We start from the raw sequence: 25,231 nt of genomic DNA on the forward strand, positions 1-25,231 counted from the left end.
GTTTTAAATATTAGGCTGTGTGGAATGGTGTTAGTTGACTTTTATTCCTTTGAAACGTGCTGTTAAAAGTTTAACCATATTTAATTTATAAACCTGCCCTTCCTTTACAGATTCATATTTCTTTGTGTTATATGGAAGCATTTCTTTTGGTTATTATAGTTTTCGTGCGCCATTTCATATGGCGTAGTCTTTTATTTGTGAAATAAGGCAGAACCTGCAATCATTTTCATATTGCGAAGTCCGATAATCAATTTAATACTTAATTTTCGAAGGAAACATATTTAAATTCACGGTCAGGAACAAATGTTACCAAAGGATTTGCTCTCCAAGCAAAAACTGTGGACCGTTCCTAACTTCAGAAGAAATTGCATTAACTTTGGTAAAAGTTTCGAATTACATCAGTCATTTAATGAAAGAGGCCTCAGTTTCTTTTAACGTTTCCGCCATTGATTTTAATTTTAATAGAAAAATAGTTCACAGTCCGAAATTGCCTTTCATATTAATTGCAAATAAAGCAATTAAATCCCAAAGGGTCCGGTTGTAATTACGAGTTGCCATCATAATTCCGGATGATGTGACTGTCGCAACAGCAAGCAACAAGATCATTAATTGTTTCTCCGATTAACCAGCAATCTTTCGCCGACCTTCTGGTGTCTGCCCCTCTTTTTAAACTGTATATGTATGAGGTGTCTATTCTTCCAGACACATCCGAAAGAACAGAAACCATTCTGATGCTGCAGCTAATATGAATCAAGGCACAAAAGAATTAAAGACATTAGCTGCCAGTGGCTATTGATTTATATCAAGTTGAAAATTCGTGCCGGCCAGGGATTCGAACCTGGGTCTCCTACTTATTGGACAGATCCGCTAACCACTGACCTATGTGGACACTGGAACTTCACGTGCTACACTAGCACGCCTCCTGTCAGACCCAAATTCTCAACTTATTCCGCACACTGTTGATGTAGTATCCCTACCCATTAGCCCCATTACTGTATTCCCTTAAGAGTCAGAGCTTGGTTGTCATCTACACTGAAGGGATCAATGATCGTTCTCACCTTAATTATATGAATGTGGTGTCTGCTCTTTCGGGCATGTCCGATCGTTGGCCTCCAACAACTTAATTATACAAATCTGGTGCCTGTTCTTACGGACAAGTTGGACAGAGCAGGCACCCCATATGTACATAATTAAGGCAATGGCGGCCAATGGTCCCTTCAGTGCAGATGCACACCAGGCTCGATCTCTTACGGGAATCGGCGATATGCCGCGAGTAACGAGGCTAACAAGCAGTGGCACTACATCAGTAGTGTAAGTTGTGAATTTGGCTCTGACGGAAGGCATGGCAGGATAGTCCACGCAGTTGCAGTGGCCACTGCGTCTGGGTGGGGTAGTGGTCAGCGTATCTGCCTAGTAAGCAGGACATCCAGGTTAGAATCCTGGTCGGGCACAAATTTTCATCGTGCCCCATTGATATACATCAGTGGGCACTGGCAGCTAATGTTTTTAATTCCTTGTCTTGTCTCATTAAACTGTCAGCGTAGTATCTGAATGTCCACAGCTCGTGGTCTAGTAGCTAGCGTTGCTGCCTCTGGCTCACAGGGTTTCTCTGCCTGGGGACTGGATGTTTGGGTTGTCCTCATCTTATCATCATCATCGTCATCATCATTCGTGATAGTGGCTGGACTGGACTGTGTAAAAAGATTGGACTGTGTAAAAATTGGGACTTTGATGGGCACTGATGACGGCGCAGTTGAGCGCCCCAGAAACCAAATATCAGCATAGTATCTGAATGGTTGGACCATGTGATCTGGAGACTGACTGTAGCAGCCACGGAAACTTGCCTTGACTGGAGTTGAACTTGGATACCAGTGACACAGAGCTCTTACTGAGAGGTTTACAGTGGTGGAAATATTTATTGCATCACCTCTTACAATTAACAACTTCTGTTATAATCATTGAATAACTGAGCTAAATTTGCCTGATTTCTCTTGATTTCTATCAGAAATGAATATGCGCAAAAATTTTTGTCAATTTTTTTATTCTTAACTTTTGCTTCTATAAAAATGTTTGTTTTTTATAATTTAACTCTTTCTTGAAAAATGGGTGTAAGTGGATATGTCAGCTATTCAGTTTGCCATTCTGAAACATGAATACTAGTTTTGAAAGAAACCCTGAATATTAATGTTGTAACATAACACTGATGGATTTTAGTGTTTGTATTGCCTCATATGAACACACTGTTCCATTTAATACTTTGTTGCTCCACCACGCGCCTTAATCACCGCTTGGCATCGTGAAGGCATTGAAAGAATTAACATTTTAATGCACTCCTCACTCAGTTAATGAAACCACACACGCACAAAGGTCTCCAACAGCTCCCGTTTATTCCGTGGCTACTTTTTGGTGACAGCATTTCCAATAACCATCCAACATTCTCAATAGGATTGATATCAGGGCTGTTTCCAGGCCACTAATACTCGAACTCCATTTTGTCGAAGGAAACATTTTACCTGAAATGTAGAAGTATGTGATAATTAACCAAGAAAGTAATCTGCTTCGTGTCTGGAACAAATATTAGTCATAGGACTCATCTACAAAGCTCTGTGGCAAGGAGCAGAGTCATCCTGGAAAATGCAATTGGAAACATCTCCAAACTGATCTCTAATGGTTGGCATAAGCTTTCTTTCAAGGAAGCTTACGTAGGCATCGGCGTTGACAGTGCCATTGACGGAGTCCAGACGACTTACTCCGTGACTGGAAATGCACCCCCAGACCATCTGTCGTTGTGGGTGTTTGACTGTATGTGTTATGCATGATGGCAAAAATTCTTCACCTTTTCTTCGATGCACGAACAGTTTTCCATCTGAGCCATGCAGATTAAATTTGGACTCGCCTGAAAAGATTACTTCTTTCCGCATCTCTGGTGTCCATGTCTCATGTGCATTTGCCCCATTTTAGTCGCTGTTGTCGCATTATCTTGGTCAATAAAGACTTCCTTCTAGGACGACGGGCTGAGAGTACAGCCTGCAGTAGTCTATTTCTTACAGCTCTACTGGTTACTGAGATGTCGCACATTTCTAACCAGTCTCGCTTTAGTTCAGTTGTTCACAGGCGACGATCGTTGAGCGAAAGCCTTTTCAGTACCCTGTCCTGTTTGGCAGCAGACGCCCTTTTCCGACCTCTTCCTTTCTCACGATCAACATTTCCTTTTTTCCTGTATTTTTTAGTAACCTCGAAATCGTAGTAGACTGATTAAATCCTCCAGAATGAGATTTTCACTCTGCAGCGGAGTGTGCGCTGATATGAAACTTCCTGGCAGATTAAAACTGTGTGCCGGACCGAGACTCGAACTCGGGACCTTTGCCTTTCGCGGGTAAGCGCTCTACCAACTGAGCTACCCAAGCACGACTCACACCCCGTCCTCACAGCTTTACTTCTGCCAGTATCTCCTCTCCTACCTTCCAAACTTTACAGAAGCTCTCTTGCGAACCTTGCAGAACTGGCACTCCTGAAAGAAAGGATATTGCGGAGACATTGCTTAGCCACAGCCTGGGGGATGTTTCCAGAATGGGGATTTTCACTCTGCAGCGGAGTGTGCGCTGATATGAAACTTCCTGGCAGATTAAAACTGTGTGCCGGACCGAGACTCGAACTGGGGATCCGAGTTCGAGTCTCGGTCCGGAACACAGTTTTAATCAGCCAGAATGATTAAATCCTGTATCAGAGGCTCTCTCTCTCTCGTGATGAAAGCAACAGACGAATAAGCAAGTATAGCAGTTTACTTTTCTGGTGTTAACTCAACTGACCACCCCATCTTCTCACTGCAAAGTCTCAACTTAAAGTGGCTCGGATTTCGAAGAAAACAGACGACTGCGCAGAAGGTACTGCTTTTTATAGACAGCCTAGCTGCGCTCGTTTGCATAATTTTCGCTGCTTAGCTACGTCAGATGGGCAGATATTGATTTCCTCTAACCTACCAGAACCATTTCTTTGGCGCTTCTCCAATTATATAAATGCTCGAAGGACAATTAAGACTTAGCAGAAAGAGCTCCCTTAACCCGTCCTCACACTGGACGTGTTTCTCGTCACAAATCGCTCCAGACGCGGTATCGTCGTGGTTGCGGCACGCTCTGAAACGACCTGCTGCATGTCACAGAACGTGCTGCTCATGGTGATTTAGCCGGCCGGGGTGGCCGAGCGGCTCTAGGCGCTACAGTCTGGAACCGCGCGACCGCAACGGTCGCAGGTTCGAATCCTGCCTCGGGCATGGATGTGTGTGATGTCCTTAGGTTAGTTAGGTTTAAGTAGTTCTAAGTCCAAGGGGACTGATGACCTTAGACTTAAGTCCCATAGTGGTCAGAGCCATTTGAACCATGGTTATTTGCGACAACTGCGCTCTCCGGCAGCAAGTCTCGGCTGTATCTTGTGCGCTAATACACAGTTTCTTCATGAAAATGGACGCGCGTTAAATAGCTCCGTTAGGTCTGTTAGCGATTGTCGAAGAAGAGAGGAAAAAATTACGAAGAAAATCTGGACTCGTCAATGGCTTAAAGACCGAATTGTTAGTAGAGGAACACTATATAACGCTGTAGAATGATCTAAAATACATTCGTGAACTCAATTGAATCTCCATTTCATTTTTGGTTTTAAATTTAATATAGTTGAAGTGTATTGCCTAAAGTCACTCTTAGCACGCATAATATACATATTCTCGATGTCATATTGACTACCATTACTCTGTAGTAACGTACTTCATCACATAGGTTTCAAGGTCGGGACTCGTTTCGTCATTTCATTCTAATTGAAGAGGAGATTGTTTCGAAGCTGCTCACCATCATTGAGAAAGATTCATCCTGAGATACAAACAGGAGGCAGTCTATGAAACCCAAAGATAGGTGTATATATTTTATACGAAGCTTCATAATAACTAAAAGCTTCCAGTGTGTAACTTGTGTTTACTTTCTGACACAGACCTGCATGACGTTAACATTTCTATCCACTGGGGGAACGTCTCAGCCGTTGTCCTATGGAACAAAGATTGCAGAAAATACATTAGTTATGATTAATAACGTCCACTATTACAGATAATACACCCAGAATATTTTAGAAAACGAAAGATAAAAAAAATGGAAGTAGCTAGACTCGATCCTGTTCCATTTAAGATAAATGTTCACGACACTATCAACTGTGCTATGGCTACGACAGGGTTCCAGCACCTCAGTTATGTTATATTCGGTGTAACGGTTGTATCTACAGATGCAAGTACTTTGTACTCAATTATGAAAAACTCTGTACCCGAAACGACGCGATTTTTATCGATTGTGCCGCAGCACTGAAACGGTATACTTTCATAACATGTGTGCTACGCATCGAATACGGGAGACCTTTAACTACCGGCATCTAGTTTTCCGTCATTTTGTAACGTATAACAACGCGTTTTCAACAGATTCTAAATATACTGATGTGTGCAGCAGCTTATGTTCATACAGTACCACGTATCCCTATCTATAACGAAAAAAACACAAAATATGGAGTTAAGCTCCATAACTGCAATTACGACCGTAAAATTATGACATCATTACCTTCTATTTGAAACCTCTCATTCGCCCTCGCAAAACACATAAATCAAATCATAGTCCAAATTAATTATCATTGTTAACCTCAAAAGCTTGTTAATCTCTAATTAACCTAATTATCGTCTGCCGATAATAGTGCGCGACCCTGGAGAGAGAAGCATCACAACGCGTTTCAGTAACATGTGTACAGAATGACTGCCACGAATCTATTTAAAGTTTCGTGGAATGAAACGACAAGGACATATGAAAATTTCACTGATTATCAAGAAATTATTTAACAGGTCAAATTCATCAATCACAGACGATACTGTAAACATTTGTAATGCTGAAAGGAAGAGGATTAAAAAAGTGAAATCAGCTGCAAGAGCCAGCATATTTATGAACAGAAGTTATGGAAGCAAAAAAACACTTACATGTTTATATTCCTGAACATGTGACTCAAAGTCAAGGAGCCCTCCGAAATGTCGAAAGGGCCAAACAGTGATAAACTTTTATCGATTGAAACATCTGATGCGCCCGTCGTCAGATGAAACGATTCACCAAGAAGTTGAAACAAGATAGTTAAATATATGCCACAGAACTTCAAAATTATAGCTGACATTCAGTTCTCAAGTTGTAGCAGCTCGTGTTTTTTCACGGGTTGTTGAAAACTCAACAGGTGACATCTCCGCTTGTTCATCATTTATAGGTCTTGTAAAAGACAGGGAAGCATTGAAAGATCCCTTGTGGTGGGATCGTTAACACATCCTATTCTTTTTGACAGCAAAATCTCATCCTCCACTCGATACAGTAGGGTCTGGAAAGAAAAGCTGTGACAAAGCTGTCTGGGAATGTTAGTTGACACGAGTAAACAGCAATCCTTCATTCCATCTTCTGGATACATGGCATACGACGCTTGATGTACGTGTTGGAGAAAGCAGCCATCTCAAGGAAATGATTTAACGTCACCGCAATAAACAGTCAACGATACGTTGGATCCTTGTATCAGCCTATTGCTTTAACAATACCAGATTGTAGAGAATTCAAAGAACAACAACAACTTACAGAGGAAGTGCACCTGAAGTACAGTCACATACACATCAGGATGTGGTGATTCTAGGAATAATGAAAAAGTAACGCTAAGAAGTCGTGTGCCACGCTGACGGGCGGTGCTAACGTGGTTGATATATGACGGAAACTAAAGAAGTTTAAAAGCATAAAATATGCTCCGAATCAGAGATACAGTCACGGCCAAGGTACGAGACTTCCAGAACACAATCGGCCCACCAACCATTATCAATCAAGAGATTCATTCAACCTCACGGTAAAAACCCCTTTCTGCACATCCCCATTTATATGGCGTGACTGACAATCAATCAAACCACGAATACCTAATGATTACGCATTTGTCATCATACGTAATACATATGTTACTCATCCTCAGTGAAATGTGGCCTACGAAAATGCTCCCATTTACATGTGGCTATGCAAACCATTGTGCCTCACAGAAACAAGGAAAAAAACCGGTCATGTTAGTTGTTATGGGCCTGATACGCTACGCCCATGCGCCAGGTAAATTATGGTACGAATTGTTTAAAAAATCTTGGAACTGTAATTAGATTTATCTTCTGGTAAACCTTGCGGGATGTACGCGTAATTAGATTACAATTACTTACTGTGTAGCACCCAAATGGCTTCAGATAACGAAGTGCGACATGTCAAAACTCCACAAATGACATCTGGGTGACGTTCATCGAGTGCAAAAAAATGGTTCAAATGGCTCTGAGACAATGGGACTTAACTTCCAAGGTCATCAGTCTCCTAGAACTTAGAACTACTTAAACCTAACTAACTTAAGGACATCACACACATCCATGCCCGAGGCACGATTCGAACCTGCGACCGTAGCGGTCGCGCAGTTCCAGACTGTAGCGCCTAGAGCCGCCCGGCCAGCCCGGCCGGCTCATCGAGTGCAGTTTGCTCCCCACGCCTCTATATCTCAGCTGCGTACAACAACATATAAGGCCTTCTACTGCTACGTAAGCTTTGCATTGTTGGAATTCGAATTCATTAGTATTATGAATCTCCAGGGTGATGAGTGAAATGGTGGGCTCAAGGAGAGTTCTGCAGAGGCTAGGCTCATTCAAGGGGCAGTCTAACCCAATCGATGTAAGACACATTTTTATTACACAGTGAGGTGAGAAAAGTCGTGGGATATTGATACGCACAGATATAAATGGTGGTAGTATCGTGTTCAGAAGGCATAAAAGGACATTTCATTGGCGAAGCTATCATTTCTACTCAGGTGATTCGTGTGAAAATGTTTTCGACGTGATTATGGCCGCACGACGGGATTAACAGACTTTGAACACGGACTGGTAGTTATAGATAGACGCATAAGACATTACATTTCGGAAATCGTTAAGGAATTAAATATTCCGAGATCCACAGTGTCAAGAGTGTGTCGATAATACGAAATTTCAGACATTACTTCTCACCATAGACAACGCGCAGCGGCTGACGACTTTCACTAAACGACCGACAGTGGAGGCGTTTGCGCAGAGTTGCCAGTACTAAAAGAAGGGCAACACTGCGTGAAATAACTGCAGAAGTCAATGTGGAACGTACGACGAACCCATGCGTTAGGATAGCGTGGCGAAATTTAGCGTTAATGGTCTGTCGCAGCTGAACACCGACCGAGTGCCTTGCTAACTGTGCAACATTGCCTGCAGCAGCTCTTCTGGGCACGTGACTACACCAGTTGGACCGTAGATGTCTGCAACACCATGGTCTGGTCAGATGAATACCGACTGTAGTTGCAAGAGCTAATGGTAGGGTAGCAGGCCCCACGAAACCATGAACCCAACAAGGCATTATGTTATCTGGCGATGGCTCCATTTGGTGTGAGCTGTGTTTTCACGGAATGTACCGGGTCCTCTGGCGCAATTGAATCGATTATTGATTGGAAATCATTATGTCCGGTTACTTGTAGACGGTTTGTAGCTATTCTTGGACTTCATGTCCGCCAACAAAGAAGGAATTTTTATGGGTGAAAATGCGTAATGTCACGAGGCCACAGTTTTTCTCGATTGGTTTGAAGAACATTCTGCACAATTCGAGCGAATGATTTGGCCATCAGCATCGTTCGACATGAATACCATCGAACATATATGGTACTTAATCGAGAGGTCAGTTCGTGCACAAAATCTTGTGCCGGCAGTACCTTCGCAATTATGGGCAGCCATAGAGTCAAGGCTCAAAATTTCTGCAGGAAACTTCCAAAGAGTTGAGTCCATACCATGTCGAGTTGCTGCACTACGCCAAACAAAAGGAGACCCGACGCGATACTAGAAAGTATCCCACGGCTTTTGTCACGTCAGTGTAATAAGGGGATATGTCTTCCTGCGGTTTTCTGAAATGACCTGCGAAGTTCCTGCAATCGTTGTTCACTTCAGTAGTTTTCATTTTAGGTGTGCGATACTCAGCTTATCAAAGAGATTGGAGCTAACATTGCAGTTACGACGAAATGATGGATTGCAGATGAAGATGAGCTGTGCGCGTTCCATACCCGGTCCGCTCGCTTGTACCGTTAGTAGCTGCTCATGGAGAATCTTTCTCAGCAGTTCCTGGGTAACCGAAGGACGCTTTCTCGTCCGACATGTCAGGCCAATAGACGTTCAATGTGGTGGCCATCATTTGCTGCACACAATTGCAATCTCTGGCGTAATGAATGTCGTACACGCCGCAGTACATCTGGTGTAATGTTGCCGTAGGCTGCCACAATACGTTGTTTCACATCCTCTGGGGTTGTAGGCACATCACGGTACACATTCTCTTTTATCGTACCCCACAGAAAGAAGTCATGAGGTGTAAGATCAGGAGAACGGGTTGGCCGATTTATGCGTCCTCCACGTCCTATGAAACGCCCGTCGAACATCCTGTCAAGGGTCAGCTTAGTGTTAATTGCGGAATGTGCAGGTGCACCATCATGCTGATACCACATACGTCCACGCGTTTCCAGTGGGACACACTCTATTCCACTTCGTAACTGAAAACGGAAACCACGTGTGTACGTTTACCTCGCCCCTCATGGTAATGTACATGTGCGCCAGTGAAAAATACCAATAAAAAGGTGTTAGCATGTGGACGTAATGTGCTGTTCCAGTCTCTTCTGTACCTAAGGTCCATCACCGTTCCCTTTGGATCCCTACGTAATTCGGTGCTCTCCGGTACACACGATCGAACAGCGGAGGAGTGGTACTCAAGCGTCAACTTTAGGCTACAATATCTCCGGATAGAATTAACATTTTACAATGCAACAAACGGCACTGATTACGTATTTGCTCATATGTTCAGATGTGCTAACAAAACTAACGGGGTTCCATTTAAAAAACGTCGGTTTGTGTTAAAAAACATACTTCCGTGCATTTTTTTATGGTTTGCATTAACCAATTACACTAGCCCCTTTGCTCACGTTCGGTCTGTGGAATCGATTCGTCAGTATTTGATATGGTTTACATAATATATCCAGCGGTAACGTTAGGTGACTCACCCTGTACATGGACGTGTGCCGCATACTTGGGAGAGTGTTGTCTTGTCGGTCCAACTGTGTCTAATTCGGGGTTGGCTTTTTCCACTGACGTGTTGTCGTCCTTGTAGCTGACATCGTGTGAAGTCAGCAGCCAGCCTTCGAATGTGTATTGTTGGCGCTGAGGCGCCGGTTGGAATTCAGACCGTCAGCCACTCAACCATTTGGAGGGGGCAAACTTTGCTTGGGCATCTGTCTCACATCAGGACTGTGGCTATTATGGTACACACCCATTACCATCTACGGACATGCAATTCTAAATTTGACAAACAAGTGTTGTTGACCCGGGAATCCTCGTTATCTTTCTAGATTTCGGATAACTTTCCTGTGGCTGGACTGATAAACACCAGGGCGTGCATGCACTCGTATGTTTCTGTACTGTGTCAGTTATAGCCATTTTCAGCACGTTTGACGATTTGACACAAACGTGGACTGATTATTAAATTACTGGAAATCTAGGCATTCTATTGTCGTACCGCATTGCTTGTTAAGGTATGTACAAGCTCCGCGTTTGCCTATGGGGCTGCATGTTTGAATAATTGCTCTAAAATTTCCTTGACATTCGTATTTTTTGTGAACCTTGCCCCACTCGTTGCTGTTTGTGTTGCCTTGTTTTAGAGATACTAGGATTAATGCAATTTGTACCGTGCAGGGAAGCTAATGGTCATTTCATAATTGTTATTGTACTGAGTTCAAGGGAGACCTTGCTGTATTGTCCTGAATGCCTCCGGGTGGAACAAATTCCACAATTTCTCTGATCATACTTTGCCCTGACAGAAAACATCAGATAAATATTTTCGTTCATTTAGTTTCTTGTTCCTCTCGGGAAGTGTGTAACAAATGTATGCCAAGTTAGACGGATACGCCGTATTCGGCGAATATTTGCTATTTGCACGAAACAAGAGAGAGAATGGTCTGAGCATGTGCTTCGATAAGTGCCGAAGTGATAAGGAATACCACTCATTTCATGATAAGAAGATTGTAGCACTCCATTGATACCAATGGTCATGACTTCGAACACCGTCTGTAAATGGACGTTCATGCCACCTTTGTGACCTTCGGTGACCTTGGTTCAAATGGTTCAAATGGCCCTGAGCACTATGGGACTCAACTGCTGAGGTCATTAGTCCCCTAGAACTTAGAACTAGTTAAACCTAACTAACCTAAGGACATCACAAATATCCATGCCCGAGGCAGGATTCGAACCTGCGACCGTAGCGGTCTTGCGGTTCCTGACTGCAGCGCCTTTAACCGCACGGCCACTTCGGCCGGCTTTCGGTGACCTTCGAAGACCTTACTGTTACACATCATTGAATTCGTCTCGATAGCAGCTATCAGAAAATAAGTACCAAACTATAGCATCCCACTGAAAAAAAAAGTTGACCTTCATATCTCTGACGCGACCACACCTAGCAACAAATAACCAACGTTATATTATGGCCCTCGTTGTCCCATGCAACATTTGTCCCACAAACGTTTAAGCTACTATCATACTTTTGGAGCTATTAGTGACTCATCCTGTATAATGTATTAGACCTCTATTATGTACACCTCACTTTTACATATATTCCATTTACTTTCACAATTAAGTGTTAAGAGCCGGCCGGTGTAGCCGAGCGGTTCTAGGCGCTTCAGTATGGAACCGCGCGACCGCTACGGTCGCAGGTTCGTATACTTCCTCGGGCATGGGTGTGTGTTGTCCTTAGGTTAGTTAGGTTTAAGTTATAGGGGACTGATGACCTCAGATGTCAAGTCCCATAGTGCTTAGAGCCATTTGAACCAAGTGTTACGAAAAAAATTCGATACGTTGCCCCGTTTCCGAGTTAATTGGCATTGAAGTTAGCCATTCGGGCACCGTGCGTGCAAATCCAAGCGGCCTGTGAGATACTATTAGTGTCACTTGTTCTCACAACGTAGATGACTGTGCACGAAACTTCTCAGCCTTTGGCTCACGTTCAATCATTACTTGTGTCCAATGTCCAGTGTTTGAGTCGTTCTCTTGTTCGAGTTAAGGATACCATACGAAGAACACGTCTGTCAACACCACCTCTGTCGGGTCGCTTGAATTTGCAGAAATTTTCAGATTTTCATATTTGACGTCATTCTGAGCAGTTGTTCTCTTTCTACAGCGCTTTGAAATTGGACCTTTTATTATGGACAATACAAATTTCGTACAGGCAAAAGTAATCGAATTTAAAATATATAAGACATGCGCAAACGTTAAAAAGGTATCACACACTGATGGAAAGAAATCGCGGCACCAAGGAGTTGTTGGGACGTAAAGTTGATATGCGTGTTACTGCATCTGAAAAATTATATCTGTTCCAATTTCGTGCCAGTCGCGAAAGAGTGGCGCTAGTAGTACAACCTATGAGGATGCAAATCAGGTTTATTTCAAATAATCGCTGTAACGGTCGTGAGCGTTATTTACCTTTGAGACTGTACGTGGGAAGTTGACGTTTGTCAAGAATTCCTGTAAGGCGACAAAGACGCCATTATCACCACAGCACGAGATCGTGTAATAGGACTAATAGAAGCTGGATATTCGTCCTGCGTTATTGCCGAAGGACTTGCCAGGAATGTAGCCAATGCGCATGCTTGTTGGCAGCGGTGGTCACGAGAATGTTCGATCACAAGAAGACCACGGACATGTGGCGCTACCAATAGGGAAGACGGTCGCGTTCGGGGTGTGGCTGTGGAGCATCATACTGCGCCTGCCCAGCGCTTAGAGCAGTAGTTCACATCACAGTGAAGCAACGAACTGTTACAGACCGGTTGCTTCAAGGAAGCTCCGAGTCAGAAGCTCTGTAGCGTGCACTTCACTGGCCCCAAACCACTGCCATTTGCTACTTAAGTGGAGTGAAACGAGAGCTCATCGCAGGGCAGGGTGGATGTTTGTTGCTTTTTCTGATGAAAAATGGTTCTGCCTCGGTCCCAGTGGTGGCCGTATATTGGTAAGACGGAGGCCAGTTGATAACTTACAAACAACCTTTCTGCGTGCTGGATATACTGGTCCTACACCAGAAGTTATGGTGTGGGGTGCGATTTCGTATGACAGCATGAGCAATCTCGTAGTTATCCCATGCACCCTGAATGCAAATTTGTACGTCAGTGTGGTGATTCTACTTGTTGTGCTGGCATTCATAAACAGAATTCCAGGGAGTGTTTTCCAACTTGATAACGCTCACCTATACACCACTGTCGTAACCCAACATGGTCTACAAGGTATGGACATGTTGCCTTGGTCTGCTCGATCACCAGATCTGTCTCCATTCGAGCACATATGGGACGTTATCGAACGATAACCGCAACGTCATCCACAGACAACATTAACCATCCCTGTACTGGCCAACGAAGTGCAGACATGCAACACCATCCCGCAAACTGACATCGGGTACCTCCACATCGCAATGCATGCACGTTTATATGCTTGCAGCCAACATTCTGACGGGTACAACGACTATAAACCCACCAGTATTTGAAATTTACGGTGGTTTATATGTCACTTACATTAACATATGATGTTGCGATGTCAGTCACTTAAATATGTTATCTAGACAAATGTATTCGGAAATTTCATTACTCTGCAATAATTATGTTTTGGTGTTGCTATTTTTTTTCGTCAGTTTAATTATGGACACCATATGTATGTTGTCCATAGTATAAGTTCCCTTTTTAAAATGCTGTAGAAAGAGAGCCACTTGTCAGAGTTATATTAAATTTGAACAGCATGTTATTTCCGGCAGAACAAACGACGTGGAAGAAAAACAAAACTAAAATTTGACCAAGAGATAGCGCTGTAAGCGTCTCGACGTAAATGACGTCGGCTGCAAATGACAGATGAATCGCAACATGACGGCTATGGTTTGAGTTGGACGTAATACAATCCGTACTCTTCAATGCGCATGACTGCACACATTCGGCAATTAATAATTGTGGCATTGTTAGTGAGGTAAGCCTATCAAACACACAGTGTTAAAAAGAAAGAATTGATGAAAAATTCTAAGAGGACGGAAGTAGTCTAATTGTATTAGCAGAAAAAATGAAAAAACCCCTTCTTTCGACCTGTCTCCAAAAAATCATGCTGTGCAGTACGTTTTATATCCAGCCACTCATAGCGCAGTATTAGAAATCCAGGCTGACTGAAGCAGACCAACTGTTGCTTCGTTGCTTTGTATGCCACACCCCCTCCTGTTTCCAGCTAGTCAGACTGTGGTATTAAAAATACCATCAGATATGCAGTAAACAGTTACGTAACCCTCACGTTAAAGTCAAAGGTGTTCATTGCTTCCGACATCTACGTTTGTCATAAAAGTAGTGACAAATTCACATTGTTCGCCTGTATGGTTGTTTCGAGGAAGGAGACCAGACAGCGAGGTCATCGGTCTCATCGGATTAGGGAAGGATGGGGAAGGAAGTCGGCCGTGCCCTTTGAAAGGAACCATCCCGGCATTTGCCTGGAGCGATTTAGGGAAATCACGGAAAACCTAAATCAGGATGTCCGGACGCGGGATTGAACCGTCGTCCTCCCGAATGCGAGTCCAGTGTCTAACCACTGCGCCACCTCGCTCGGTCGCCTGTATGTATGTACCTATGACACAATAATTCATATCTCTGACCTTGCAGTCACTTTAATATTAGTCGTACTAACGTACAGGTAAAAACTTAAATCTGGCTCCGTTTTTAAGGTGTAGGTAAATATCAGAAGAAATGAGAGTTCCATAATTTTTTACTACATATGTGACACTCTGGTTGGAATGAGGAAAGGATGTGCGCCACACATTTCGCCTGTTTCCATCAAATTGGATTTTTAATATTCCACTATGACTGGCTGCACAGCATGATTGGTTGGAAATAAGGGGAAGGGAGGGGTTTTTAATTTTTTCGACTAACGCAGTTGAACTGTTTTCACCATGTTGGATTTTTCTTTTGTTCTTTCATTTGCAGTACTGTGCTATAACTGGTCGGAGATAACTTAAATTCGAATGATCAAGTAGATAAAGTTGAGGGGAAAGCAAACCAAAGACTGCAATTTATTTGCAGAAGTCTTAGAAAGTGCAACAGGTCTAATAAAGAGACTGCTTGCACCACGCTTGTCCTCCCGCTTCTGGAGTATTGCTGTGCAGTCTGGGAACCGCATCAGACCTGACTGACGGAGGACATGGCAAAAGCTCAAAGAAGGGCAGCTCGTTTTGTATCACCAGGAAATAAAGGAAAGAGTGCGAGGGATACGATAATGCTAACAGGGGTGGTAGTCCCTAAACCAAAGGATCTTCTCATGAAATTTCAGTCAACAACTTTCTCCTCCAATTGTTAATACCTGTTGTTGTTGTCCCCCTAAATGATCATCATAATAAAATAAGAGAAAACAGAGTTATCACGGGAAATTTAAGTGTTCTTTTTCCCATTCACCGTCTGCTAGGCACTTTATTATGAACCGAAGAGTAATCATGCAGATGTAGATGTAGTCATGGTGGAGGAGAAAGTGGGGAGGGAAAGGAAACTGGAGAGGGTTGATGAATTGGTACAGAGTTGGAGGGATTTGTGGGGGGGGGGGGGGGGGGGGGGAGGGGTGGAGGGGTAAGGGGCACTCACTATGCGTGGCTTGTGATGTCATGTATACAACGCCTTTGATCCTCCTCCTGAATTTAGACAACCCCAATGCAAATAAATACAAGTAAATAACACATTCCAGAAAAAAGTCAACTATTGCAACTATTGCAAATGAATGAATATGAATACTTGGGCCTATCACTCCATTTTGTCAGTTTTGCTCGAAACGTATTCACAACGAGATCTACCGAATAGTGTACACCTTCGTTCACTGAGTGTATGAGAAGCAATGCAGCGTTTTTACAGAGGCTGGCGCTTGGCTCTTACGAGGGACTGAGCCGTATCACAGGCGCTTTAATAAAGTACACAAAGGGAAAGGTAATACCCGTGCTTTCATCTTTATAAAAGGATTTAACAAATCATACAAAAAGATAGGATTTGTGCGCTTTGCTATCTTTCCAGTGAACGTAAATTCCTTTTCTCTGAGAATCAAAGACTGTCCGCCAACGATTTCGCAGAACCCAAATTTAATCTCTCTATTTCCCATTAGACTCTGTCTTCCGAGAAAACTCGTAAGTTCGCTGAAGCTTGTTTCGTGTTAAATGTATTTATGTCAGTGCCGCCGAAACAAAACACGTTTAAGAGACAACGCTTTAAAATTTATATAAAGATTAAAAACATGAGTATCATGAAAGATCTAGAAGAGAACCCGAGAAAATCCTGGTCCTGTGTGAAATCCCTAAGCGGGTCTGTGGCTTCCGTTCAGTCTCTTGTTGACCAGTCTGGTGTGGCAGATAAAGACAGCAAAAAGAAAGCCAAATTTTTAAATTTCATGTTCAATAAATCGTTCACACAAGAGGATCAAGCAAACATACTGTCGTTTTGCCATCGAACAGACTCCCGTACGGACGACGTAGTAATCGGCATCCTTGACGTAGACAAAAAACTGAAAGATTTAAAAGCGAATAAATCACCAGAATTAGGTTATAAAAGGAGTACGCTACGACATTGGCCCCTTACGTATCACGCATTTATCATTAATTTCTTGTCCAGCCAAAGTACCAAGGGACTGGAAAAAAGCGCAGGTGACTCCACAATATGAGAAAGGTAAAAGAACGGACTCGAAAAATTACAGACCGATATCTCTAACTGCAGAATCCTTGAACATATTTTCAGTTCAAATATATTAAACTTTCTTGAGACTGAGAAGCTTATGTCCACGGAGCAGAATGGTTTTAGGAAGTATCGCTTGTGTGAAACTCAGCTTGCCCTTTTCTCACATGATATACTGCGAACTATGCATGAAGGGCAACAGACACATTCCGTATTTCTGAATTTCCAGGAAGTATTTTACACGGTGATCCACTGCATGCTGTTAACGAAGGTACGGGGGCATCGAATGAGTTTACAAATACGTGAGTGGCTCGAAGATTTCTTTAATAATAGAACCCAATATGTTGTCATTGACGGCGAGTGTTCATCAGAGATAAGGAGTGCCCCAGGGAAGTGCGACAGGACCGCTGTTGTTTCCTACATTCATAAATGATTTGGCAAGGTTCAAATGGTTCAGATGACTCTGACCACTATGGGACTTTACATTTGTGGTCGAACCTGCGACCGTAGCGGTCATGCGGTTCCAGACTGAAGCGCCTAGAACCGCACGGCCACAAGGCCGGCCATTTGGCAAGGGAGGGCAGTAATCTGCGGCTGTTTGCTGATGGTGCTGTGGGTACAGTACGGCGTCAAAGTTGAGTGACCATAGGAAGATACAATACGACTTAGACAAAATATCCAGCTGGTGTGATTAATGGCAGATAGCTCCAATGTATAAAAATGCACGTTAAAGCGGGTGAGTAGGGAGAACAAAGCTGTAATGTTCGGATACGGTATTAGTAGTGTCCTGCTAAACACAGTCAAGTCGTTTAAATATTAGTCAAGTCGTTTAAATATCTGGGCGTAATGTTGCAAAGCGATATGAAGTGGAACGAAAATTTGAGAACTGTGGTAGGGAAGGCGAATGGTCGATTTCGGTTTATTGGCAGAATTTTAGGAAAGCGTGGTTTACCTATAAGGGAGACCGTATATAGAACGCTGGTGCGAACTGTTCTTGAGTACTGCTTGAGAGTTTGGGATCCGAACCAGGTCGGATTGAAGGAAGACATCGAAGCGATTCAGATGCGGGCTGCTAGATTTTTTTGAACAACACGTGTTAAAGGGATGCTTCGGGAACACAAATGGGAATCCCTGGAGGAAAAGCGACGTTCTTTTCGAGAAACACTACTGAGAAAATTTAGAGAACCTGCAAAACGATACATAAGGGCTCATACGGAGGCATGTAGGTAGCCGTTTTTCCCTCGCTCTATTTGAAAGTGGAACAGAAAAGGAAATGCCTAGTAGCGGCACAGGGTACCCTCCGCCATGCACCGTAGAGTAGCTTGCGGAGTTTCTATATAGATGTAGATGTAAGTGAAACCATAAACACTTACTGGTTGATACATTGCTCCTAATGGAGATTGAGGGGTTCCAAAAGTAATATTAGATGAAATGTGTAAAGGAATTCGCGGCGCGAATTTCTCGCCTCTCACCTTCGTGGTCTTCACGCAAAATGTGCGTTGGGGGGCAGTAGAATCACTCTGCAGTCGGCTTCAAATGCCGCTTCTCTGAATTTGCGCAACAGTGCCTTGCGGAAAAAGTATCGTCTTCCACCAGGGATTTCCATTTGAGTTCACGAAGCATCTCCTTAATAATGGCGTGGTGATCGAACCCACCGGTAGCAAGTTTGACAGCCCTCTTCGATGTCTTCCTTCAATCCGACCTGGCGAGGACCCCAAAGACTCGAACAGTACTCAAGGCTGCGTCGCAGTAGCCTACTATACGCCGTCTACTTTATGGATGAGCTACATCTTCCCAAATTTTTGGACTAAAAGTCGAGCTTTCACCTTCCTTACCACCAACCTGACATGCTCATTCGATTTCACATCACTTTGTCACATTACGCCTAGGCATTTAATCGAAGTGACAGTGTCAGGCTGCTGTATTCGAAAGCAAAAGTGCTGTTTTCCCTACTCACCCGCGTTAACTTGTAGTATTCTGCATTTACAGCAAGCTGCTATTCATGGCACCAACTAGAAATTTTGTCTAAGTCGCCTTGTATCTTCCCAGAGTCACCAAACGACACCTTCCCGTACATTAAAGCGACATCGGCAAACAGCCGTAAACCGCTGATCACCCTGTCCATCAGGTCATTTACGTATATTTTCATCAAAAATAAGAACAAATTGTCCTTACAAGTGGATATAGAAGACCTGATCATTTTACTCCTTGGAGTTAGCAAATTTCGGGAAGAACAAGGAATAGGTTCGATCTATATTAGTACATTGGAGAGTGCTTCAGTTTCCGTTACGTTTCGTTGTGTTAGCGAGCAATTACGAATTGAAAGAGGAGATGAATAAGTAGATTCCAAACCGCCGAGACTGTTCTCAGCAGTCTCAGAGCAGCTTTCCAGATCGCTAAAATGGAAAAACCTACAGACAGTGAATTCTTACGTTGCGGCTGATAATGGAAGCAAGGCTAAAGAAAAATCAAGACACGTTCATAGGATTTGTCGACGTTGAAAAAGCGTTCGACAATGTAAAATGGTGCAAGACGTTAGGAATTCTGAGAACAATAGGGGAAAGCTGCAGGGAGAGACGAGTACAATACAATATGTACAAGAGACAAGAGGGAATAATAAGAGTGGACGACCAAGAACGAAGTGCTCGGATTAAATAGGGTGTAGCCTTTCGCCCCTACTGTTCAATCTCCACATCGAAGAAGCAATGATGAAAATAAACGAAAGGTTCAGCAGTGGAACTAAAATTCATGGTGAAAGGACATCAATTTTACGATTCGCTGATGACATTGCTGTCCTGAGCAGAAGTGAAGAAGAATTACGTGATCTGCTGAATGGATTGAACAGTATAATGGAAGCGCCCGCTAAATCCGCTGGGCAGAACAGGTAATAGGATTGTGGAAAGGGCCAAAAAGGTTGGGGGCAGTTTCATCTTCCAATTGTAATTTATTGTAATTTAATAACCCTTTTACAACCAAAGCGACACATAGCCGGACCTTTACCGAATTCATCTCTTTCACTGCTGAAGGTTTCCAAACAAGAAATCTTAACAAATCAACAAGATAAAAATCCAATTAAGACAGCAATAAAATAATTTAAAAAAATATCACAGCACAGTAGATAGAACAAACATATGCAAGGTGCAATACCAATGGCTGAAGGCCACAATTATGTTTCAAAATTTTAAAATATATTTCCATAATCTTTTAAAGGCAGAAGGTCGCAATGTTTAGGCTTGAAAGATATATTTAAGAATTAATTTCGCAGAATTTTTAAGAAAAAATAAAAATAACATTAAGTCTTAAATATTAAGTAGCTGAGCACCACTTGATCCGTCGGAATCTAACCAGGGGACAGCCACGGACCGACCGACACAAAGACTTGCTTACCACCAATCAGTACATGAGAACTCAAACACAAAATGTAAAAGACGTAATTGTCCACAATCAAATATGTAAAAACACTCAGAGTTGCTCACAGGAAAACCTCCCCAACAGCGAACCACCGAAACGAACCACAACATGATTGGACGAGGCTTGGGTACTTAAAACACGATTTAACTTTGACGTCCTGGGTCGGTGTACCACAAAGCTCTTAGCGATCGGACAGCTCCACATACGCTGCGACACTGCGCAGTGACCGGCAGTGGACCCAGCGACTGCACCGCGCGGAGATTCTACCAGGTCACCACCAACCGACCGATCGCCTGCTGATCCGTCCGCGACTGCTGCTCCGTCGCGACTGCACTGCTGGTGCATCTCCAGACACACGACGGCGGAAATACTGGCTCGGACCCAACCATGCAGAGGAAACACGCCCACTGGCTAAACGACATCCCTGTATCAGGAAAGGATCGACCCAAGTTCCATAAAATGGTAACTGACGGGGACCAGAAGCGCTCAAAGAACGAGTTATACGTCACCCGATGAGTCGGAGCACTGCCCTCAGAATGCTGACAACACCTTAAATAGTCCTCAATGGAAATAACGGCAACTACACACACAACCTGACAAACACTTGCACGAAGACCTGAACGATACCCAACAGTCACTAAACACGCACGAAGACAAATCGGGAGACGATGCACACACACACACACACACACACACACACACACAGCCGAGTAGTGAACGATCGACGAGCCAAAACGCGTCGTCCGGGAGGACGACCGACCGACGATCCACCAAGACCGTGGCCCGGCTCAAGTGATGCGTGGTGGCAATGATCGGGCGAGCCATGTCGACGCAGATCTCACTGCTGCTCCAACCCGACTGCACTAGTGCTCCAACCCGACTGCCCGACTGGCAGGTCCGGACTGCGCTCCAGACGCGTTACAACTGACTAGCAGCCCGAACTCGCAACCCGAGCTGCCCTGTTGGCACCTCCCAAATGACTGCACGACAGACGACAGCCGGGAAGTAGTAGCAGTCGAGCAAAGATACTACGAGAGGGGACATATCGATACGCGCTGCTAGCGACGGTCACGGTCAGGCAAAGCGGCAACTCTGTGACAGTAATAATTTAAATTAACGTAGTGAGGTGGAAGTACGCTAAAAACAGGGTGTAAATACATGATGACGGGAACAAGAGCCACGATATTCTCTCAGTAAATATTCTGTACTCTTTATGAGTACAGAATATGTACCAGTACAGAATATGTACTGAGAGTAAATCGAAGAAAGACGAAAGTAATGAGAAGCAGCAGAAATAAGAACAGCAAGAAACTTAATATCAGAATTGGTAATCACGGAGTAGATGAAGTTAAGGCGTTCTGTTACCTAGGTAGCAAAATAAGGAATGAAAGACAGAGCAGGGAGTACATCAAAAGCCAACTAGCACTGGCAAAAAAGGCCTTCCTGGCCAAGAGAAGTCTACTAGTATCAACCACAGGCCTTAATTTGGGGAAAAAATTTCTGAGAATGTACGTTTGAAGCACAGCATTGTGTGATAGTGGACAAGGGACTGCCGCGGTGGTAACACCTGTTCCCGTCAGAAGTTAAGCACTGACGGGCTGGGATAGCACTTGGATGGATGACCATCCGGTCTGCCGAGCGCTGTTGGCAAGCGGGGTGCACTCAGCCCACGTGAGGCAAACTGAGGAGCTACTTGACTGAGAAGTAGCGGCTCCGGCCTCGTAAACTGACATACGGCCGGGAAAGCGGTGTGCTTACCACATGCCCCTCCGTATCCGCATCCAGTGATGCCTGTGAGCTGAGGATGACACGGCGGCCTTCCAGGGCCCGTTCGGACGGAGTTTAGTTTAGTTTTACTGTAGGATAGTGAAACACGGACTCTGAGAACCGGAGCGGAAGAGAATCGAAGCACTTGAGATGTGATACTACGGACGAATGTTGAAAATTGGGTGGATTGATAAAGTAAAGAATGAGGAAGTTCTGCACGGAATCGCAGAGGAAACGAATATGTGAAAAACACTGACAAGCAGAAGGGGCAGGATGATAGGTACTGACTTGGGGGGTACTAGAGGGAGCTGTAGAGGGCAAAAACGGTAGAGGAAGACAGAGTTTGGAATACATCCAGCGAGTAGTTGAGGGCGTAGGTTGTAAGTGCTACTCTCAGATGAAGAGGTTGTCACAGGAGTGAAATTGATGGCCGGCCGCATTAAACCAGTCAGAAGATTGATGACTAAAAATAAGAAAATGAAAAGAATGAAAAAACGAGATCGGATATATTTTAACAGAGCATACCAGAACCACCTTCATTTCAAAAAGTAAGGGAAGAGTTAAATGCAGTAGGTCTGCTAGGGGGCCTAAACGTAAATTATTATCTGAACCTCCAATTACTGCCTGAGGTTCAGCTAGAGTTGCCACTGTCATCCACGAGGATCCGCCATAGACAGAGAAACAGAAATCAAAGTGATGTCCTCTGAATGGATCTGCCCCCCCTGCCCCCCCTACCCCCCTGCCCCCCTGCCCCCTGCCCCCCTGCCCCCCTGCCCCCCTGCCCCCCTGCCCCCCTGCCCCACCTGCCGCCCCCCTCCCAAACGATTTCAACCTAGCGAGGTGGCGCAGTAGATAGCACACTGGACACGCATTCCGGAGGACAACAGTTCATATCTGCATCCGGCACCCTGACCTAGGTTTTCGGGGATTTCCATACATCTCCCAAGGCACGGAACGTTAACTCCTAATCTTCCGTCCTTCTTCCTTCCACCTATTTGCTAGTTATTATGTGTGGCAGTAACTTCAACATCCTTCAGCCTCCTGTAGATGGGAAAGTAGTGTTGAAGAGAGGGACGTGATCTCCGCATTGCTGAGCCACTCGTACATCCAGTGACCTTTCTTCTCTTTGCTCTGATGGTCCGTGGCTTGTTTGCTGACAGTGCGCTGTATGTTGTCTTCTTAAGCAAAGCAAGCTGATTCTCGAGTTAATGGTGAACTAAATAGAGTTTCCAAAACGATTATTCTAGTTTGTATGAACCGAAAAGTGGTAGCGTTACATGATACCATGTTAATGGCTAAGTTGATTATATACGTTAGTTGAGCACTGGGTAGCCGGCCGGCGTAGCCGAGTGATTCTAGGCGTTACATTACGGAACCGCGCGACCACTACGGTCGCAGGTTCGAATCCTGCCTCGGGCATGGATGTGTTTGATGTCCTTAGGTTAGTTAGGTTTAAGTAGTTCTAAGTTCTAGGGGACTGATGACCCCAGAAGTTAAGTCCCATAGTGCTCAGAGCCATTTGAACCATTATTTTTGAGCACTGGATATACAGAAAGACAGAAAAGTAAAAATGGTGTGGGAAACTAAACAGTTTTCAAAAAGAACATTCTAATGTCGCATGAACCGAAAAGCTTACCATCGGTGTGTTTCTGCAGTGAAACGTGAGCTTCTAATTTGAAAGCCACCCAAAAGATGTAGATGGCGCCTGCCCGCTGAGCTGAGGAAACAATGATGTCTCGTGGGGTTATTCAGAATAGACACGAAAACAAACCATTGGCGATCCAGCATTCCCCGTCACTCGCTTGTCACACGGCTCGGCTTCACTTGGTCAGAAGTTCTACCTCTCGCCTTGACGCAGGTGGCTGCGAGCAACAGACACTACCACTGGGCATAGGATACGCGTCAGTTACCTACGTCACAAAGTTGCGTGAGGTGCAGTAGCGCGTAAAAGAAGTGCATCGCGCCTGCCCACTAAGAGACTTCGCAACCTATGAGCAAGTGAGCACAGCCGAGAGAGCGCTACCCGGCTGTATGATTAGGCGAGATGGCATCGGCGAACTTCGGCAGCTTAGACCAATCTATTCAAAGTTTATTCGCCCCCACTCTAGTTCGCCACAGACGAGTGAAGACCATTCGAACTGGTCACACACTTTCAGTGCTCTAGAATAGACTGAAGGGGAAGAAATCAGAGGGTCAGTCAAAAGTAGTGTTGAAAATGAAGTGGGAGACATTAGCGGATCAGTCAAAAGTAGAGTTGTAAAATTACGGTGGGTACCGTAGAATAGCATAAGTAAGCAAAGCCTACGGTAGCTTTCCTACCAGCCTTAGCCTGTTAAGATCGTAATCGGGTTACCTGTACATTATGTGTGTTGTATACCTATTGGATGTTAACTCTTTCCAATCAGTTCTGTTTTTTATGCGATCAGTGTCTTACTAGATTCCGGAAGTGGTCAAGTGGTGACATGCCTAGAAACTGAATAAAGATGTATAAAGGGCTGCATAACATTCGAAACTTTTATGTTCCTGTCTGTTGTAGTATTTAAAAAAAGAAAGAAACAAAAATATAGTCTATAGCGCTAGAAAACGCAATTTGCCCACAAAAAATTTATTTAGAAACAACTTTCGCACTTATCAGTAATAAGAGCAAGCTCTTGCCCTTAATCATGATGAAGAACGCACTACTGAGTAAAAACTAAGAACAATAATTACACACGTTTCATTATGTTTGTGCGTATGAACTGATTTGTACCAAAAGTAATTACTCTGGTAACAGAAAAAGCATAAACTAAGCGATCAACTAGGTTTTATAACTTATAAAATGTAATTTTGCAGTGATATAAAATACACTGTGCGGTTCTAATCATGTCCAAAACAAACAAAGAGAAGTCGTCAGTTACCAGTTTCTCCGTTTTTACAATATCCATTATTACTGTACCAGAACCACCGACCGTACCTTTGGTAGAGCGCAACTCTAGTCAAAAGGTAGGCCTAATTCTTCTTACGTTTCCTCTTCAAATAAGGACTGTTAAGTGAAAAATCTGAACTTGGCGTTATTCCGCAAAGCACCTTCTTCAGTCCACTGTAACAGTAACTTTCTATGTACACAGATACCATACTGCAGTCGCTCGCAGAATGGCGACATTGATGTTCGCACTAGAAAGCGTTCTGTAATAGAATTCTTAAATGCAGATGATGAAACGCCCGTTCGCATTCTAGAAACGCCGAAAATGTGTACGGTGAT

Source organism: Schistocerca piceifrons, chromosome 1, assembly GCF_021461385.2.
Source record: "Schistocerca piceifrons isolate TAMUIC-IGC-003096 chromosome 1, iqSchPice1.1, whole genome shotgun sequence".
Classification (NCBI taxonomy): Eukaryota; Metazoa; Arthropoda; class Insecta; order Orthoptera; family Acrididae; genus Schistocerca; species Schistocerca piceifrons.